An 18,499-nucleotide genomic window follows, 5' to 3' on the forward strand; every position below is an offset into this window, starting at 1 on the left:
TAATTCACTTACTATCTGGCTAGGGGCTTATCTTTACGGGGTGGCTGCATGTCAGCGTCATCCCCTGACAGTGATATCTTCCCCCGCTTAGAAGCTTCTCTCTTCAAGTCTTCGGAGGTGGTCCGCTTCTTCTTATAAGGAGAAGGGATGTCAGCTTGCCCTTCCCTTCCACTTTTGGAAGTGGAAGTTCCGGTCTCCCCGGACAAATTGCCTGGTGTGCCTCCAGAATGAAGGTCGCCTTGGGCCTCTTCGTTCTCCTCCTTATATTCCCCCGCCGGCACTTTATGTGGTGCCAGAGCCAGCATCCTTGTTAACACCAGATCGGCATAGTCTTCGGGAAGAGGAGCCGGACACCTGATTCTCTCCGCCTTCTTTAGCCAACCCTGGCCGAGTGGGGTTTTATCAATACATTGTTATGAGTCATCTGACTAAACTGTGTACGGGAGTCAAGTACTTACTGGAGTATCCGGATGATTGCAGTCAAGACCGAGGTCTTCTGTTGTATCCGGCCATTGTTTTCGTGCGTCAAAGAACAATTTCCACATCTCTCTGAGCATCATGCCAGAGAGGTGCTGAAGAGTCCATGGACCTTCCGGATTAAACTCCCACATGTGGAGAGGGCGTTGCTGACAGGGTAGGATCCGACGGACTAGCATTACTTGGATTACATCGATGAGACCGGTGTCCTTCTCAATGAGGCTCCGAATGTGGCTTTGCAACATCCGCACTTCATCAATAGATCCCCAGTCCAGCCCCTTGTTAATCCATGATGCGAGCTGTGGCGGAGGGCCAGACCGAAACGTAGGTGTGGCTGCCCGCTTTTTACCGTGGGGCTCGGTGATGTAAAACCACTCCTGTTGCCATAAGTCAGAAGATTCTGCGAAGGATCCCTTTGGCCAAGAGGAGTTGATAAGCTTGCTTATTGAAGAGCCTCCGCACTCTGCTTGTTTCCCATCGATTACCTTCGGTTTCACGTTAAAGGTCTTAAGCCATAAGCCGAAGTGTGGAGAAATACAGAGGAAGGCCTCGCACGTGGTGATGAACGCTAAGATGTGGACGAAGGAATCCGGGGCTAAATCATGGAAATCTAGCCCGTAATAAAACATAAGCCCTCGAACAAAGGGATGGAGCGCAAACCCAAGCCCACGGAGGAAGTGAGAGATAAACACGACCTCTCATTGGATCTGGGAGTAGGAATAACCTGCCCTTGAGCAGGAAGCCTGTGATAAATTTCCGCGGTCAAGTATCCTGCCCCCCCTGAGCTTCAAGATATCTTCCTCTATGATAGAAGAGGCCATCCACCGGCCTTGAAGGCTGGGTCCGGACATGGCTGGAGGCTCGAAGTGGCTAGATTGACCCTTGAGTGTTGGAACTTGAGGTGGGAGGTAGAGGAAAGAACTAGCATGGAAGAAAGAGGACAGGCCTTGACCCCTTTATAAAGGTGACGAATATCAAGTGTCCCCTCTATGGCCTTAAAACATGCCTATTCCTGAGGAATTATGCCAACAGAACGGTTGGGTTACCCACGCCCGTGTTGATGAGAAATCCCGCGATAAGGAGACACGATCTCTGCTTTGACAAGACGTGCCAATGAAACCACACCTCGAAATATGGAGTAGCATGCTAGAAAATGATTCGAAATAATGGTCGGGTGATGACATGATGTCATGCTACCAAAATTGTCAGCGGATTGGACTCATGAAATATTGTACTCTCTACGGTTGTGCGTGGGACTTGTTTTGCAGATCCGGACATGATTCTTGTGTTTGAAATCTATGTTGGAGTATTCGGAGAAGGAACCCGCCTTGCAATGCCGAAGACAATCTGCGCACCGGACTCATCGTCACTGAAGCCTGGTTCAGGGGGCTACTGAGTGAGTCCTGGACTAAGGGGTCCTCGGACAGCCGGATCGTATACTTTGTCCGGACTGTTGGGCTATGAAGATACAAGATAGAAGACTTTGTCCCATGTCCGGATGGGACTCTCCTTTGCATGGAAGGCAAGATTGGCGATTAGGATATGAAGATTCCTTTCTCTATAACCGACTTTGTACAACCCTAGCCCCTCCCCCCGGTGTCTATATAAACTGGAGGGTTTCGACTTCTAGGGTTTAGCCACAACAATCACAACCTCATAGGCTAGACTTCTAGGGTTTAGCCATTATGATCTCGTGGTAGATCAACTCTTGTAATACTCATATTCATCAAGATCAATGCAGGAAGTAGGGTATTACCTCCATAGAGAGGGCCCAAACCTGGGTAAACATTGTGTCCCAGCCTCCTGTTACCATTAGCCTTAGACGCATAGTTCGGGACCCCCTACCGGAGATCCGCCGGTTTTGACATCGACACACGTCCGGCCGGATGGCCATCATCGTGCATCAGGGCACACCCTCGCGATCCATAGATCAATCTGGTCTGACCTGCTCTATTTTCCAGGTCATGCCATAGGTTATATGTTAGCCCCGAGCTGTTGTGTCTCTGTTTTTACAGCGAGGTAGTGCGGGATAGTGTTCGTCTTGAGTTGCCGCTTTATCCCGGACACATGGTGGTCCCGCATTAAGCGCTAGTAGGATGGGCTCCAGCGCCTCATCATCGAATTGGGGTAACAATTCACGTTTCAGGTAACTTTTGGTTGGGTGCTCGAGGCCGTATTCCTCGGCTGCCAGGACATTAGTCCATCTGTCATTGAGTAGATCTTGATCAGCTTGAAGCTACTGCTGCTTCTTTTTCAGGCTCCTTGCAGTGGCTATTAGCCGGCGCTTAAAGCGCTCCTGATCGACGGGCTCCTCAGGCACGATAAAGTCTTCATCTCCAAGGCTCGCCTCATCCTTGGAGGGTGGAAGATAATTATTATCCTCCGAGTCTTCGTTAACGGCCTATTCGCCCATCCTCCCATTCATCATATTCAGAAGTTGGCTCAACGAGGTCTTCGTTGTCTTCGGCATCATCCGGAGTATTATTTTCTCCTGTGCCGGTATTGCTGTTTTTTTCACGGTGCCGCTGACGTCGGTGCTTTGGCTGTATCTTAGGAGGCTTATCCTCGACTAGGTCCTTTTCATTGTCATCGTTGTTCTCTTTGGGTGTATCCACCATGTATACGTCATACGAGGAGGTGGCTGTCCAGCGCCCTATAAGCAGTGGTTTTTGTGCCTGCTCCTCTCTGGCATCATCTCCACACCATCGATGTCTTCGGAGCCATAATTGAGCATGTCGGTTAAGTCTTCGACAGTGGCTATGAAGTGGGTGGTGGGTGGGAAGCGGAATTCTCCATCATCAGCTTCCAATCCAAACCAGATATAGTTCGATTGAGAGTCCCGTGATAAGGAGAGGGATTTTAATGAGTTTAGCACATCACCTAAAGGTGAGTGCCGGAAGATGTCTGCGGAGATGAATTCGATGATCGGCGCCTGATCAGGTTCGATGGGCGCGGATGCATGCGGTTCGGAACCTATGGTCAGAGACGAATCCGAGGTTCCGGTGACATAGGCCCCGCTCGAGGTTGGATCTGTGTGCGGCTTTAACGCTGCTGAGTCTGCGGCTTCCGCGGCGGGGTTGAGCTTCATGTCCACGGACGGCACAATCTGCTCCGGATCCAAGGCCAGAGCAGTTATAGGCGCTATCTCCTGGGCATGGCCCGATGACAGATTTAGGTCATGTTCATCGTGGTGGCAGGGAGCGGCTGCCATGGGCTCGAATCCGTCGAATATCAAGTCTCCGCGGATATCGGCAACGTAATTCAAGCTTCCAAACCTGACCTAATGGCCAGGGGAGTAGCTATCGATCTGCACTAGATGGCCAAGCGAGTTGGCCCGCAGTGCGAAGCCGCCAAATAGGAAGATATGTCAAAACCTCCCCATGGACTGCATTGTTATAGATGATTGAGGGAGCCATCAAACCTTTTGTTGACGACGCGGCGGAACTCTCAATGAAAGCACCAATGTTGGTGTCAAAACGGATGGATCTCGGGTAGGGGGTCCCGAACTGTGCGTCTAAGGTTGATGGTAACAGGAGGCAGGGGACACGATGTTTACCCAGGTTCGGGCCCTCTCTATGGAGGTAATAACCTACTTCCTGCTTGATTGATCTTGATGAATATGAGTATTACAAGAGTTGATCTACCACGAGATCGTAATGGCTAAAACCCTAGAAGTCTAGCCTGTATGATTATGATTTCCTCTATGGACTAAACCCTCTGGTTTATATAGACATTGGAGGGGACTAGGGTTGTACAAAGTCAGTTACAGAGAAAGGAATCTACATATCTGAACGCCAAGCTTGCCATCCACGCAAAGGAGAGTCCCATCCGAACACAGGAAGAAATCTTCTATCTTGTATCTTCATAGCCCATCAGTCCGGCCCACGTCACATAGGTCAGACGGCCGAGGACCCCTTAATCCAGGACTCCATCAATGAACACTGCGCCCAATCTGACCATGAAAACAATTCTGAACACAATGTTGGTAAATCATCTGGGCACTTCTGAGCCCAAAAGGCATGGAAACATAGCAGAAGGCCCCAAAAGGTGTGATGAAAGACGCTTCTCTTGGTCCTTAATTACCATCTTGATATGATGATAACCATAGTAATCATTCAGGAAGCATAAAGTCTCACAACCTGTCGTTGCATCAATGATCTGGTCAATACGGGGGAGAGCAAAAGGATCAGCTGGACAAGCCTTGTTGATGTTTGTGTAATCAATACACATACGCCATGTGCCATTTTTCTTAAGTTCAAGCATAGGGTTAGCCAACCACTTAGGTTGGAAAAATTCCATGATAAACTCGGCCGCCAAGAGCCGGGCTACCTCTTCTCCAATAGCCTTACGTCGCTCTTCATTGAAACGACGGAGGAACTGTTTGAATGGCTTAACATTGGGATCCACATTAAGGTGGTGCTCAATGAATTCTCTCGGCACACTCAGCATGTCAGAAGGTTTCCATGCAAAGATGTATCGATTCTCATGGATGAACTCGATGAGCGCGCTTTCCTATTTGGGAACCATATTAGCACCGACAGTGAACTGCAGAGAAGAATCACCAGGGATGAAATCAACTTTCTTGGCATCATCAACCGACTTAAACTTCAGCAAAGGGTCCTGTTCCATAGTAGGTTTTTTCAAAGGGGTCATGTCAGTCGGGTCAACATTTCCCTTATAAAATTTGAGCTCCTCAGTAGCACAAGACGCCTCTGCATAAGCGGCGTCACCTTCCTCACACTCCAAGGCGACTTTCTGATCTCCATGAACCGTAATCTTCCCTTTTGTCCCCGGCATCTTCAACTGCAGGTAAACATAGCAAGGGCGGGCCATGAACCGAGCATAAACCGGTCGTCCGAACAACGCATGATATGGACTCTTAGTTTTGACCACCTCAAACCACAAAGTCTCGGCTCTGTAGTTATATTCATCACCAAAGGCGACTTCCAGGGCAATCTTCCCGACAAGGTAAGCCGACTTGCCTGGCACGACATTGTGAAAGACTATGGAAGACGGCTTAAGATCCTTCTCCATGAGATTCATCCACCAAAAAGTGTCATAATACATGATGTTAATGCTGCTACCACCATCCATAAGCACCTTGGTGAACTTGTAACCACCCACCTGAGGAGCAACCACAAGAGCCAGTTGACCCAGATTTTCAACCCAGGGCGGGTGATCGTCTCAACTCCAGGTTATGGTTTGCTCGGACCACCTCAAATACTGTGGAACGGCTAGCTCAACTACATGAACCGCCCATTTATGAACCTTCCAATCACGCTTGCAAGTACAAGTAGTGAAGACGTGATATTTCCCACTGTTAAGCTGCTTGGGGTTGCTCTGATACCCAGACTAGTTATTCCCCTGACCAGACTGCTGGTGACCCTGATTGTGATACCCAAAGGTTGAGCCGCCTCCGTTGAAGCCGGCTCCCGGAACCCGCCAGAGCTTGACCTGCCAGGCGGTCCATTGCCATTGTCAGGATTCTGCTGAAACATCTAGTTCTTGTACTCCCGCATGATGTGACAATCCTTCCAAGCGTGTTTAGCTGGTTTGTTTGGATAACTGTGCTTAGGACAAGGGCTATTAAGCATTTCCTCCAGACTCTACGACCTCCCCCATTCAAGGGCAGCTTGCCATTGCCATTGCGACATTGATTCTTATAGCCAGTATTGGCCACCAGATCTGACCCACCATCAAGATATCTACGCTTACCGACATTGCCCTGGTTATTGCCATGTGCCCTAATAACCCACAAGTATAGAGGATCACAAAAGTTTTCGAGGGTAGAGTATTCAACCCAAATTTATTGATTCAACACAAGGGGAGCCAAAGAATATTCTCAAGTATTAGCAGCTGAGTTGTCAATTCAACCACACCTGAAAGACTTAATATCTGCAGCAAAGTATTTAGTAGCAAAGTAGTATGGAAGTAACGGTAATGGTGGCAAAAGTAACAGTAGCAGTTTTGTAGCAATCGCAACAGTGGCAAAGGAAAAGTAACTTATCAAAGATCAATATGAAACTAACTCGTAAGCAATGGATCAGTGATGGATAATAATGTCAGATGGCATTCATCATGCAACGGTTATAACCTAGAGTGACACGGAACTAGCTCCAATTCATCAATATAATGTAGGCATGTATTCCGAATATAGTCATACGTGCTTATGGAAAAGAACTTGCATGGCATCTTTTGTCCTACCCTCCCATGGCAGCGGGGTCCTAATGGAAACTACGAGATATTAAGGCCTCCTTTTAATAGAGAACCGAAACAAAGCATTAGCACTTAGTGAATACACAAACTCCTCAAACTACGGCCATCACCGGGAAGTGTCTCGACTATTGTCACTTCGGGGTTGCCGGATCATAACACGTAGTAGGTGACTATAACTTGCAAGATCGGATCAAGAACATAAATATATTCATGAAAACATAAAGGGTTCAGATCTGAATTCATGGCACTCGGGCCCGAGTGACAACATAGTAAATTCATAGCAACATCAATCTCAGAACATAGTGGATACTAAGGATCAAGCCCTAACAAAACTAACTCGATTACATGATAAATCTCATCCAACCCATCACCGTCCAGCAAGCCTATGATGGAATTACTCACACACGGCAGTGAGCATCATGAAATTAGTGATGGAGGATGGTTTATGATGACGACGGCGTCGATTTCCCCTCTCCACAGCCCCGAACGGACTCCAGATCTGCCCTCCCGGTGAAGAACAGGAGGCGGCGGCGGCTCCGTATCGTAAAACGCGATGAATCCTTCTCTCCATTTTTTCTCCCCAAACGTGAATATATGGAGTTGGAGTTGAGGTCGGTGGAGCTCCATGGGACCCACAAGCCAGGGGGCGCACCCAGGGGTAGGGTACGCCCCCACCCTTGTGGTTGCCTGGTGGGTCCCTTCTGGTTGATTCTTTTGCCAATATTTTTTATTAATTCCAAAAATATTCTCCTTGAAGTTTCAGGTCATTCCGAGAATTTTTATTTCTGTACAAAAATAACACCAAGGCAATTCTGCCAAAAACAACGTTAATCAGGGTTAGTTCCATTCAAATCATGCAAATTAGAGTCCAAAACAAGGGCAAAAGAGTTTGGAAAAGTAGATATGATGGAGATGTATCAACTCCCCCAAGCTTAACCCGTTGCTTGTCCTCAAGCAATTCAATTGATAAACTGAAAGTGATAAAGAAGAACTTTTACAAACTTTGTTTAATCTTGTTGTTGCAAATATCTAAAGCCAGCATTCAAGTTTCCAACAGAGATTATGAACTAACCATATTCACAATAACAATTAGGTCTCACATTTACTCATAACACAATCAACTAGCGAGCAATAATAATAAATCTCAGATGACAACACTTTTTCAAAACAATCATGATATGATATAAAAAATGGTATCTCGCTAGCCCTTTCTGAGACCGCAAAACATAAATGCAGAGCACCCCTGAAGATCAAGGACTGACTAGACATTGTAATTCATGGTAAAAGAGATCCAGTCACAGTCATACTCAATATCAACTAATAACAATGCAAACCAATTACAGTGGTGCTCTCTAACTGGTGATTTTTATAAGAGGATGATGATTTAATAAGAAAAGTAAATAGATAGGCCCTTCGCAGAGGGAAGCAGGGATTTGCAGAGGTGCCAGAGCTCGAATTTTTGAAAAAGAGATAAATAATATTTTGAGCGGTATGGTTTCATTGTCAACATAACAACCAAGAGATCTCAGTATCTTCCATACTAGATGCATTATAGGCAGTTCCCAAACATAATGTAATGTTTATACTCCCCCACCACCAACAAGCACACTCCACGACTGGTCCGAAACAACGGGTACCGTTCAACTAACAACAATCCTGGGGGAGTTTTGTTTGAAGTTATTTTGATTTGATTTGAGCATGGAACTGGGCATCCCAATTACCAGCCATTTTCTCGTGAATGACGAGCGGAGTCCACTCATCATGATAATAACCCACCTAGCATGGAAGATACTCACAGCCCCCAGTCGCTACATGAGCGATTCGGGCATACGAACAGATTATCATTTGAAGGTTTAGAGTTTGGCACATGCAAATTTACTTGGAACGGCGGGTAAATACCGCATATAGGTAGGTATGGTGGACTCATATGGAACAATTTTGGGTTTATGGAAGTGGATGCACAAGCAGTATTCTCATTTAGTACAAGTGAAGGCTAGCAAAAGACTGAGGAGCGGCCAACTAGAAAGTGACAATGGTCGTAAACATGCATTGAGATTAACCAACACTGAATGCAAGCATGATTAGGATATAAATCACCATGAACATAAATATCGTGGAGGCTATGTTGATTTTTTTTCAACTACATGCATGAACATGTGCCAAGTCAAGCCACTTGAATCATTTAAAGGAGGATGCCATCCTATTATACTACATCACAACCATTTTAAAAGCATGTTGGCACGCAAGGTAAACCATTATAAACTCCTAGCTAACTAAGCATGGCATGAGTAACTATAATCCCTAATTGTCATTGCAAACATGTTTCATTCGTAATGGGCTGAATCAGGAACGATGAACTAATCATATTTACAAACACAAGATAGGTCGAGCTCATACCAGCTTTTCCTCATCTCAATCATTTCATCATATATCGTCATTATTGCCTTTCAATTTCATGACTGAACGGTGTGAATAATAATAATAGTGCACGTGCATTGCACTAAGCCGAAATTTGCAAACATTTATTCAAAGGAGAAGACAAGGTAATATGGGATCTTTGTTAGATCAACAATAATGCATATGAGAGCCACTCATCATTTTCATCGTGGTCTTCTCCTCTCGGCTCCCAAAGAAAAGAAAAAGAATTTCAAAGAAACACTTTTGGAGTTTTTGTTTCACTGGAGAAAGTAAAACAAGAACGAGAAAAACTATTTACATGGGAAAGCTCCCAACAAGCAAAAGAAGAACGAGAAATCTTTTTGGTTTTGCTTTAGTACTACTACTAAGCATGGAAAGTAAATTAAGAGGAAGCTACAACTATTTTTTTTTGTTTTTTGTTTCTCTAAAAGTTTTTCAAACACACAAAATAAAATAAACTAGCACTACTGCAATATGTTGCTAATGCGACACTACGATCAGAGACCCTTCGACGAAACTGTGTGCGATGCAATAATCGCAAACGGTGCTGTGAAAAACCGTCAAAAAAGGTGCAAAATGTTTGCAATGGCGGACACATCAAACCCAGTTCAGATTTTAGTTACGTGTGCGATGCTGGGCATAGGTTGATCCAGTGAAACTGTTTGCGATGAGGAAGAACAGCATAAGCGGGCAGCCATATCAATGTGTGTGCGATATACGGCATAAAGTTCCCATCAATGAATTGTGTGCTATTAGGGAATGCAACAGAAACGGTCAGCGAGATCAAGGTGTGTGTGATATACGGCATACGGTTCACTCGGACAAACTGTTTTCGATTAGGCAAGAGAACGGAAATGGTTCGTCTTAACAAGAAATGTGTGATATGCGGCATTTGCAATCAGCCAAAAGAACACAAACGATTCGTGTAAACCAGATGTGTGTGATACGTAGAAAACAGCCCACTCGGATGAACTGTTTGGGATGAGCAATTATAACACAGACAGTTACTATAGGAAGTTCATGTGTGATTCTTTTCGTACAAAAAACTTTGAAAAATGCAAACTAGTTGCTTGCGGTGGCTAGGAGTATCGCACATGATGCGTCTGTGAGTACTCGTGTGCGATGATTAGTAAGTTACACATAATGAACGGCTGCAAGGGTGATATGCTGATCATGGAGTCCAAGAAGACCGTCGTCGGAAGCCGCTGACTCAGCTTTTTAGCCTATATTTTATTATAATTGTATGCATAAGTAGGTCATGAGTGTTTTGTGCCTAGCCGCATGTGGCATTTTAAATTATTCTGAATATGTAAGACAATTATTAACCGTCGCCATTGTAAATTTGCCTCAACGGCGAGCAGAGTGCGTGCATGGACGCCACGGACCCGCAAAAAAAAGAAAAAAAGCAGGACGCCACGGCGAGAAACCATGTGGTCAACCTTCTGGCACCCCATGGAAGACGCGACGGCGCATCCAGAGGACACAATGGTGATATCATGACCATGTGTGATAGTGGGAAGACACGTGCACGTACATCCGAGAACAAGGGCCCACGTTTCGGGCTTCCGATGCGTGGCATACGGTTGATCCAAAAGAATTGTTTGTGATGAGATGGAACAACAAAAATGGGGCTTTCTGGGCCTAGAACCATCAATAAATTTTGACTTTGTTTCTCCTCACATTGCAGATTACAACGCAATAAGTAATTGCAAATCTGTTCACACACATCAAACTAATATGTGCTCACACCGATCAAACTAATATGTGTTCACGCTTAGCACCGGGCTATAAAAACTACACACTCGAAAATTACTTCACAGTTCCTCTCCTCATCACCTACAAAACTGGTCTTTCCAATCAAGTCATTCTGCCATGACCAGTAGGAGGAGTTTCAGGTGGGCATATAACTAGGCAGCAAAGACCAAGGCCGCGGAAGCACTAGAGAGGTCCCGTCGCGAAGCGGCAGCCACAGCAGCGCTGTCCTGGCACACCGCGGAGCCCTTGAACAAGCTCTCATGGGCATGTGAGGGCTCTCACAAGCGCACTCACCGCATCGGCGATCATGACAAGCTAGCGTTGCTAAAGTCCTTGGCCGGCGATGATGACATTCTTGATGCCCTCATTAAGCAGGAGGAGATGGTCAATGGCTTGATGAAGATGCTCGAGATCAGCGATGCTCGATTAACAAGGCGACCGGCCTCGTCGAGCAAATCATGGGTGACAGTGCGAAGCTCCTCAAGGCGCTCACCGAGAAGGAGGAGGAGGCCGCCGGCTAGAAGATGCTGCATGAACAGAGCAGTGCCTCAGGGATGATGCTGACAGCGGTCGTCGAGGAACTGATGGATGACTTGACAAAGATCTGGATCGAGCTCGAGCAGGAGGTGGAGGAATATGTGGCTGCTTTCAAGCAAAGTCGTGAGAAAACGAGGAAGGAGCTGGAGGACGTCATTGCCAGGCGATCCATCAAAGAGTAGATACAGCAGCGATCTAGATCGTTGTCTATGATTTCCTTCTTCTCTTGCCACCGTGTCTTCCGAACTTTGCCGCATGTGGCATTTAAAATTATTCGAAATATGTAAGACAATTATTATGTGCGCCATTATAAATTTGTCGTCGTACTATTCGTTGCCATTTTATTTGTCATCGTATTATCCGTTGCCCTATGTGACAATTTAAATTAGGCCGGAATACGAGTTGAAAACACAAACAAAACAAATGTTGCCATGGGATCACAACCAAACACCCTCCGTCCACCCCTAAAAACACCTCCGTCCAGTCGCTTTAATTAACCCATTAATGGCAAAGTTTTGAGCGGGGCGGGTGTCGGTGTCAAAACCGGCGGATCTCGGGTAGGGGGTCCCAAGTTGTGCGTCTTAGGATCAATGGTAACATGAACACGGGATTTTACCCAGCTTCGGGCTCTCTTGATGAGATAATACCCTACATGCTGCTTGATTGACTTTAATGAGTATAGGGGTTACAAGAGTTGATCTACCCCGAGATCATATGTTGTGGTCTAAACCCTAGAGATATGTGAGTAATATCATAATCTATCGACTAGCCTGGCCTCGGTTTATATAATATACCAGAGGCCTAGGATAACAAGAGTCCTAGCCGAATATGCCGGTGGGGAGGTGTCCTTGTCTTGATCACCAAGTCTTGTGGATGTTGGGTTACGTAGTAATTTCAAAAAAATTCTTACGTACACGCAAGATCATGGTGATGGCATAGCAACGAGAGGAGAGAGTGTTGTCCACGTACCCTCGTAGACCGTAAGCGGAAGCGTTATGACAACGCGGTTGATGTAGTCGTACGTCTTCACGATCCGACCGATCCAAGCACCGAACGTACGGCACCTCCGAGTTCAGCACACGTTCAGCTCGATGACAATCCCCGGGCTCCGATCCAGCAAAGCTTCAGGGGTGAGTTCCGTCAGCACCACGGCGTGGTGACGATGATGATGCTCTACCGGCGCAGGGCTTCGCCTAAACTCCGCGACGATATGACCGAGGTGGAATATGGTGGAGGGGGGCACCGCACACGGCTAAGGAACGATCCGTAGATCAACTTGTGTCCCATGGGGTGCCCCCCTGCCCCCGTATATAAAGGAGCAAGGGGAGGGCCGGCCAAGGAGGAGGAGGCGCTCCCAAGGGGGGAGTCCTACTCCCACCGGGAGTAGGACTCCTCCTTTCCTAGTAGGAGTAGGAGAGAAGGAACGGGAAGAGAGAAGGGAAGGAAGGAGGGGGTGCGGCCCCTCCCCCTAGTCCAATTCGGACTAGGCCTTGGGGGGGCGCGGCCTGCCCTAGGCAGCCCCTCTCTCTTTCCCGTATGGCCCAATAAGGCCCAATACTTCTCCCCGGCGAATTCCCATAACTCTTCGGTACTCCGATAAATACCCGAATCACTCGGAACCTTTCCGAACTCCGAATATAGTCGTCCAATATATCGATCTTTACGTCTCGACCATTTAGAGATTCCTCGTCATGTCCCCGATCTCATCCGGGACTCCGAACTCCTTCGGTACATCAAAACTCATAAACTCATAATATAACTGTCATCGAAACCTTAAGCGTGCGGACCCTACGGGTTCGAGAACTATGTAGACATGACCTAGAACTATTCTTGGTCAATAAACAATAGCGGAACCTGGATGCCCATATTGGCTCCTACATATTCTACGAAGATCTTTATCGGTCAAACCGCATAACTACATACGTTGTTCCCTTTGTCATCGGTATGTTACTTGCCCGAGATTCGATCGTCGGTATCCAATACCTAGTTCAATCTCGTTATCGGCAAGTCTCTTTACTCATTACGTAATGCATCATTCCGTAACTAACTCATTAGCTACATTGCTTGCAAGGCTTATAGTGATGTGCATTACCGAGAGGGCCCAGAGATACCTCTCTGACAATCAGAGTGACAAAACCTAATCTCGAAATACGCCAACCCAACATGTACCTTTGGAGACACCTGTAGTACTCCTTTATAATCACCCAGTTACGTTGTGACATTTGGTAGCACCCAAAGTGTTCCTCCGGTAAACGGGAGTTGCATAATCTCATAGTTACAGGAACATGTATAAGTCATGAAGAAAGCAATAGCAACATACTAAACGATCAAGTGCTAGGCTAACGGAATGGGTCATGTCAATCACATCATTCTCCTAATGATGTGATCCTATTAATCAAATGACAATACATGTCTATGGTTAGGAAACATAACCATCTTTGATTAATGAGCTAGTCAAGTAGAGGCATACTAGTGACTATATGTTTGTCTATGTATTCACACATTTATCATGTTTCCGGTTAATACAATTCTAGCATGAATAATAAACATTTATCATGAAATAAGGAAATAAATAATAACTTTATTATTGCCTCTAGGGCATATTTCCTTCAGTGGAATCTTCCTTGTATGCGGCAACTGTCTGAACTGGCCCATGAGTATACGACCATGGGGGTCCTCGGCCCAATCTAACTAATCGGGAGATGACGTGGTGAGTACCCCCTAGTCAAGGACACCGTCAGTAGCCCCTGAGCAGGTCTTCAAGATGGGGACGCTCCTCGATTCTTCTGAACTGTTCTTCATCTTTGGTTGTCGGTCTTGAAAACTGGTTCAATAAATCTTCTTATCTTCGATCTTGAGGATCACCAAAGTGCATCCGAAGAGTTTACATGTCGGGTATCTGAGGAGCCCCTTTAAGTTTACGTCCTTTATCAATGCCTTGTTATTTTTATGCCACACCTCGGGTTTGAAGTTGTTCCCGGGAGGCAGTGTCCTCTTGCGTCCGATCTCCAACGTCAGACTGCATTCGAGGTATCTTTTGCAGCCGAGCACCAACACCGGACTGCTTCCGAGCTCCAACGCTGGAATGTATCCGAGCTCCAACACCGGGATATATCCGAGGTGTCATAGATCACCTAGGTTCAAAAAAGTTGAAGAAGTTTAGCCGAGCTTAATGCCGGGAATGCCCTCTATGCAGCCAACCACTAGCGTCCGAGCTTTATGCCGGACTGCTTCTGGGGTGTCTATTGTAGTCTACCACCAATGCCGGACTGTATCTGAGCTCCAATGCCGGACTATGTCCGGTATGCACCTGAAGGAAAACATGAAACCGCTAATCCTAGTAGCCCCTGAGACTCGGGTCGATGCGTGAAATCGGCCTGAGGATCAACTCCTAGCTCGGCAGCATACATAGGAATAGAAACGCGGTGTGCAAAGTCCTCGAGACTCAGGTTGGGTGCGGCCGACCAACTTGAGGATAATAATCTCCTTGAAAACTATATTGCACTTTTAATTTTCAGCATTGGATTGCCAATGCAGTAGCCCCCGAGACACTGGTCGGGTGGCAACACCAGATTAGGGGATCGATGTTCCCTTTTAATATTTGTAAATAATAAGCCCGAAGCCTAGTATCCCCCGAGCCTTAATGCGGGCACGGGAGGCCGGATTAAGGATCGATATCCATAGTAAAATCATAAGTTATGTGTAATGACTCTATGTATCCAAGTACTTTATGTCATTAATGCTCGGATCCGCATTGTACAAAACTTTGTTGACCGACCATCAGCTTCAACCTCCTCGGCCAGCAGCCGAAGAGTATTTGTCCTACTTTATAAAGCCTTTATGAGGGCTAAGATTTACGGCAAACAAGGTAATCCAGCCATATAGTTTTATAAACAAAGGTACGCAGAGAGACATGTTATATTATTATTTAACATAAGAAACATCGTCCAAAGAAAATAGTCCCGCTATCGGTTCCTTTCTTTGGGTTGTCATGCTAAGCATGATCATGAAACCTCAGATCCGATAAATGTGGGAGGAAAATACTGAGGATTTAGTTCGGGGAAAGCTTCCAAACTTTGTGGTCTAAATGAACCAAATTTTTACCTACGTTGCGACCGTTTATAATCTGGAAGTGGCGCATCATCAGCTTCTACCCCCTTGTAGATGCTACATAGGGTGTTTCTGAAATAACAAAACAACCCTTAGCCTATGTCTCGGTGCCTGAAGGCAGTTGTGTTGGCGGAAACGAGGCAATCAGATATGCGGGCTTTATAATTTTCACTTAGTCATAGGAGCTTAAAGTTGGGAGGCCAGCAAGTAGCCCCCCGCTTAGTGTTCGGCGACAGCCGAGGTCAAGCCGTAAACACTTCGGCCAATGTTATGAACAGACCGTCATTTAACATAGTCATCGGACTACTGACCAGTTTACGCTTATTGTGGCAGTAAGTTATCGGCTTTCTCTACTGCGGTGCTTAACCATGTGAGCTAGAAGCACAATCGCAGTGGTTCTCCCTTTGCACACCTAGCCGAACAAAGCGGAACATAGGAGGCAAGCACAGGAGCCGGGCAACCCAACTATTGACCGAAGACACAATTCGAAACTGATGCATATATAGCAATATCCGAGAATTTTTGCCGAATCTCTAAAGGTATGTGGCATTGCACTGCGAGAACTTATGCAGAAAACACACAAATAGTTTAAAAGTGCCATAAACTTGGAAAACCAAGAAACATCAATAAAAACTTGACGTCCGAACAAGATCAAGTGTTCGGTGCCAATCCGAAAATTGGTCTTAGAAAAAAATTGTGCTTCTGTCGTGCTTTAACATGACACATCCTATCTCAAGACTTCAAGCGGGTCATCCTACGGCTTCAACCTCCTATCCCAAAGCGGAGTACTTAGGCTCCCCGGTTATTGACCACACACTCTCGTCGAAAAAAGGAGTGATAGAAAAAAGACTTTGCAGCGACTAGGAAGAAGAACACTTATTGTAAAACAGCTCACAGAAATTTAAGAGCCCCCAAGTGACTTGGGTAAAATAATTTTATGTTATAATGATTGTGCGTACCGAAGTACTTATATCATATCTGTGTTCATCCGAACTTTGAACGCGTCTTAACCGAGCGTCGGCTTCTCCCTCTTCGGTCAAGGACCGAAGAGTGTTATGTACTCCACCTGTCGAGAATATCGACGGTGTTTCCGATAACCAGGCAATCAGGCCATAAGGCTGTAACAGACAAAGCGTGCTCAGGGAATTTATGCTATATTACTAACGAAGTGTAAGAAGCATCTTCGAAGAAAATAGTACCCCCACCGACACCTTTCTTTGGTTTCTCATTATTATTATGAGACTTGTGCAATAGATTTTTTGTACTCATGAGTTCCGTTGTGTGCCAACCATTGTTGAAAACAGTAAGAGCGCTAGCTTTCGGCTTCACCCAGTCTAAGGTCCGGCTCGGATGAACCGATCGTGACAATCGTAGAGGTGCTCCCTTTACTCCCTAGCCGAACAATCAGGAACGTAGGGGTAAGCATAGGGGCCAAGCAACCCAGCTTGCAAGTCGCTTAAGTCAACATGGTGCATATTGTGGCGTAATACACGAATAAGGAACGAAGCTGTACAAGTATAATCATATGCAAGAGGAAAAGTTCCATCATGGGAGCCCCCAAATAAACGGGGTATTTGAATATGTGCGTCACAAACAAAGTTTTGACAAGGAACTTTGTCACAAACAACTTTGTGCAAAAAGTATAATGCTTGGTCGAACCGAACAAAATCTAAAACTGAAAGTTTTTGAGCATGAGAGCAACTTAGCTGGTTAATGTGTTCGGTGTTGATGACGCAATTCGGGCTTGTGGCGGGACGAAGATGTCCATTGAACTGACAAGGTTTGCAGTCCTCGGCATGGCCGAGGTCCCAGCCCCCAGGCCCGAGGTGTCCGAGCAAGGAGTTCGACATTCCGGAGTAGTGACCACGTAACGCGGTCAAAATCGATTGCCTCCACAAATAAAACAGTGCGGTCCAGGAAATAATAATAATGTATATAATCCTTGAATAATTGCTTTACACGAGAATAATTTATTTAAGGAGATGTGGCCTGGCGCCGAAGCCAATGTCGATGCAGGGCGTCGGCGTGACGCAGCGAAGGCGTGACAAAGCCTGAATTTGCAGGGTGGTCTGAGTTTCGGTTGCGACGTTCGCCGAACTATGTACGGAAACTGACCGAACCACCCTGTGACCGTTTTTAATGTGGCCGCCGTTTGATAGACCTGTGTACAAATGATGGAACAAACCAGAGTAATAATACTTTAAGAAGAATAAGCCCAACAAGCAAAAATTGTTAGGATTAATAGCACCTAGTTTATTTGTTGTAGTAGACCGAAGAAAAGCGACTCCCAAAATTGGGAATCGACCCGCACACCCACTGCCTAATGGGTGATGAAGCGAAGGCATGACGATGCTGGCAAAGGTTGGCTCGCCGAGGCAAAGCCCGTGGTCCAGCTAATGTGATGAAGTTGGTCGGCCGGTGACGCCGGAGTCTCCGAGGTAAGTTGATGAAGGGATGACGAAGCCCCTAGTCTAGGCGAGGAGACAGAGCAGGTCGGTGAGGAGATGTGTCAGCCGAGGTGTTGAAGTAGTTCAGCGTGATGGACATCGGCTCGATGAAGCAACGGTTCGGCCATGCCGATGCATGTCGTAGCTTGTGACGTGATCAATGCTGGCTTGATGAAGTGACCGTGCGGCGATGCCGGTGTGCCCGCTCCGTGTAATCAGTGGGGCGGCGATGTTGGTGACGATTTATCTTTCGCGATGCCGAACTATTGTTCGGCTGGCCGAGATGATGATCCGAAGAAGTTGAGCTCAGCTCAACAAAGCGATGACGTGTCTAGCGCAGGTCGGCCGTCGTGGAGTGATGTTGTCGGGCCGGTTTAACACCGGCGCGATGGTGAAGATCGTATTGTAAAAATACTTTTAATATTAATGGAATGTGTTTGAGAATAAAACACAATACCCCATATGAAAACGTCCTTCAAAAAGGATGTCCGAAATCCCGTTCGTAAAGGAGATGAACTCGGGTCGGATTCCTTCTCGCG

This window comes from Triticum dicoccoides, chromosome 3B (assembly GCF_002162155.2).
Source record: "Triticum dicoccoides isolate Atlit2015 ecotype Zavitan chromosome 3B, WEW_v2.0, whole genome shotgun sequence".
Lineage (NCBI taxonomy): Eukaryota > Viridiplantae > Streptophyta > Magnoliopsida > Poales > Poaceae > Triticum > Triticum dicoccoides.